The sequence below is a fragment of the Onychostruthus taczanowskii genome, unplaced genomic scaffold (genome assembly GCF_017590055.1).
Source record: "Onychostruthus taczanowskii isolate IOZ18803 unplaced genomic scaffold, ASM1759005v1 scaffold4, whole genome shotgun sequence".
Taxonomy (NCBI): domain Eukaryota; kingdom Metazoa; phylum Chordata; class Aves; order Passeriformes; family Passeridae; genus Onychostruthus; species Onychostruthus taczanowskii.
Genome location: NW_024501459.1, coordinates 19,828,312 through 19,832,033, shown reverse-complemented (window position 1 = coordinate 19,832,033; position 3,722 = coordinate 19,828,312).

The following is a 3,722-nucleotide window of genomic DNA, read 5'->3' as shown; positions in this document are numbered from 1 at the left end:
CCAAGCAGCTCAGAAACCTCTGGTTAAAACTAATTGTGTGTTCCTTAAGAGTGCTCCAGCAAATACCAGAGGGAACAGGTGGCTCAGCAGTCGTGCTTAGGCCTATGCATACATTAACAGGACGTAGCTGAATGTGAGCACTCAGACACTGAATTAGGCACACCAACACCTATTTCAATCAGGCTGCCAGCTTTTGGCTCCAGCTTCTAGTCTGGGCCAAATCATATGATCTTAATAGTGTGCAAGTTGTGCCAAGGGTGACTGAGCACAAATGAAGCCACTAAGCCCATCTGACACTGCTGATTAAGCTCCACCCTCAACAGCAACTACCAAGACATAAAACAAAGATTGATCAATGTTCAAATGTAGTAGGGCTCCATGCTTATAAAAGAGCACATTTTTAAAGCATTGCTTCTTATACAAAGTTTCTTCCACTGTTCCAATTTTTTCCCAGTATTTTTAATGCTTTAATGAAGAATGGAAAGATAAAACATCCTCCCTTCCCCTTCTCTAATGTGGTAAGCAGTATTTTGAGAGGTGGCTCCTACAAATTTTTTAATCAGGTATTTTCCCACCCTTCAGATGTTTACAAACTGAACACTTGACTTTTAGCTGTTCTTCCCAAACTATGAAAAAGCTTAAGTCCTTAAATTAGGCTATCCCTAACTTTCCTACAACCTCAGAAGGTATGGCCTCTCTGTAAACCAGAATTCAAAAAGATAAGTCACGTTGAAGGAAAGTCCTTCCCAGCAAATCAGAAAGTCCCAGTATTCAAAGTCTGTACAGAGAAGGAACTTAAGAAGAAAAGAAAAGCTGTGCTGCTTTACAAACTACACATCTGGCTCTGAAGAGCAATCAACAGCTCACAGTAGGTATGAGGTATAACAGAACTGGAAACTGCTGTTGTGGGAACTGTCAGCAGTGGAAGCCAAAGTGTTTTAGGCACTCGGTGGCACCTTTATACTGGCTGTTTACTTGGTGACAGCCTGTCCTACAGCCCTTGTACACGAGGCCTCGTTTCTTCTTTGAAGGTCTGCCATGAGACCATCTTGCAACTCAGCTCTCCCATCCAATAATAAATAAATCCCAAAAAGAACAAGTAAGGCAAGAACTGATCCTGTACAGTAGATAAACTTCAGAAGGGATAATGTAACTGTTCTTGTTATCAGACCTGCTGCTCCAAAATAATAAATTACAGCAAAACCTTACAGTGCACTGTAGGCTGCTCAGGAACCATTGCATTTGTCAAAATTCATTTACTTAGAATAAAACATAGGAGCTTCTAAAGGCAGTATGTCAATTTCCTATGCCTTACAGGTACAGACAAACACATACCAGTGACATGGGTTGATTTACACAATTATTGCAAAATACAATACTTTGCAATCAATACAGAGCAATTCTATTCAAAAATTATTAAATATGTGGTAACATCTGTGTCCGCTTGTGATAACAAAGTAAAAAAAATTAAAGTTTTAACAGCTGGAACATCAAATTATGATCTTCACAGAAGAGTAACAAAAGAATTGGTTGAAACCATGCTCAAATATTTAATAAGATGTGGTATATGATCTGTGCAGCAACCTTAATACTGGAATTCAGTACTCAACATGAGCTCTGGTTCATAGTATAAATCTATTTTATAACTCTCCATTTTTAGTTAATCTACTACTTCATGTTCTTGCCACTACCCTCTGCTTACACCACGCTGCCTCAAATTAGCCTTCCTTCAATGACTGACACTGATGGACAGCCTCTGGAGGGCCAATTCCAATCTCTCCACAGCAGCACGGGAGATCGCTGGAGGACAGAGATAGGAAAGAACATCAAAAGCAGGAAAGCAGGAACGAGAGGCTGTGGCAGAACAAGTAGTTTAAAACAGGACAGCACATCCATGACTGTTACAAAACACTGTTCAAGCAGTAGAACTCACACATGGATGCTTGCTGCTAAACAGCTCAGTGATTTGTCATTCATAGGTGTTACACACATACAGAATTCAGCAACAGCACAGTAGCTGATAAAACTGGAATCACTAATTTTACAGCAGTGATCAAAAGCACCTTTCCAATGCCTTCCAGTGCAAAGCTCATATCCAAAGCGATGGGCTGAAAATGCAGTTGTCAGTCAGTGGAGGATCTGTGAGAACACATGTGAATTCCAGCCAGAACTGCTGATAGAGGAGACAAAGTGCCATTTACCAAGCAGCACTTGAATAGTTTACTTAAGTTTCCCTTTTCCCTAGCAAACTCTCTTTTAAAGAAAGAAAAAACCCCAAAAACACAAGCAAAAAAAAAAAAAACAAAAAAACAAAAAAACAAACAAACCAAATAACAACAACAACAAAAAAAACAAAACCCCAAAAAAACCCAAACCAAAAAACCCCCCAAAACAAATGACAACAAAAAAAACCCCCAAACAACCAAGACCCTCCCACCCCTCCCCAATGAATCAACACACACAAAAAACCCAACCAAACACAAAAATTTAAAGTAAAAAGACTTAATTTGAAATAATTTAAATGTGTTGTCAAACAACATTTTTACAGGACAGAGCTGTTGTAATAGTATACAGAAGTCAGCTTCCATCAAGATGACACTTCAATATTTCTCTTTCCAGTATTTTTAGGGTGCAGTTCAGCAATATGAGCACCAGGCCTACATTTACAAAATATGTGCTTGTCCCCACAGGCAGGTAGATGTTGTACTTCAGCATCTGTTTACACACATAAGCTTTGTTTACATAGTTGGCGTGTATACCCCTTGCAAGTACAAAATAGGCTCTCACATTGGAAAACCACAGTACTTAAAATACCTAAACCATTAGATTTCAAATCTCTTGCTTTGGTATTGAGTCAATAGAAAATTTACAATGTCATTCTTCAGTCTTACACAGACTGAGTTTTTAACCAAGGAAATAAAAGAAATAAGTCTCAGTATCCAAAGAAATCTACAAATACATTCATCAATATGTAGTACATTACAAATACAAAGGCAATATATGGAATTGCTATAGTATGAATGAAAACCAAGTTGTTGTAGGAGAGCCCGAAAGTCTTCCTAACATATTTTTTCATGTAACATTAAATGTCACTGTGGCAGTGATGATACAGCAGCTTCTACTACATTACTTTCCAAGTTGTACACTCCATGTTTGATTGAAAAGCAGGATAGGAAATTAAAGGCCTCTGAAGAGCTCAGCAGCAACACTTAAGTGCATTGCAAACATTGATAATCTGTGGCACATAGGAATTCATGGATTACACAGGATACTTTCTTCTATTTACAGTATCATACACTTGTATAAAAGTCTCTGCTGCATTTTTTCTTTAGTACCTAGCCTGTGGCAAATCACAGTAACATTAGTCAAAGAAAAAGCAAATCCTATCTTCTCATAAAGACTAAGTAACTAATGGGTATTACTTATCCTTGCTTAAGCTACCTACCCCTCTGAATGCCTTGAATCCCAAAACTTAATTGGCACAAAAACATTTTGATAACTTAATACAGAAACTGATTGCTCATGATTGCTTAACCTCTTGACTTAATCATTACAATCACTGCTGGAGAATTATCCACTCTGTTAGATGTCACAATTAATATATTAAAAAAACCCCAAAAGAACACCCAGACAAAAAGTAAATCACCCCTCTCAAAAAAAAAAAAAAAAAAAAAAAAAACAAAAAAAACAAAAAAAAAGCAATGTTTAAGATCAGTCCTGCA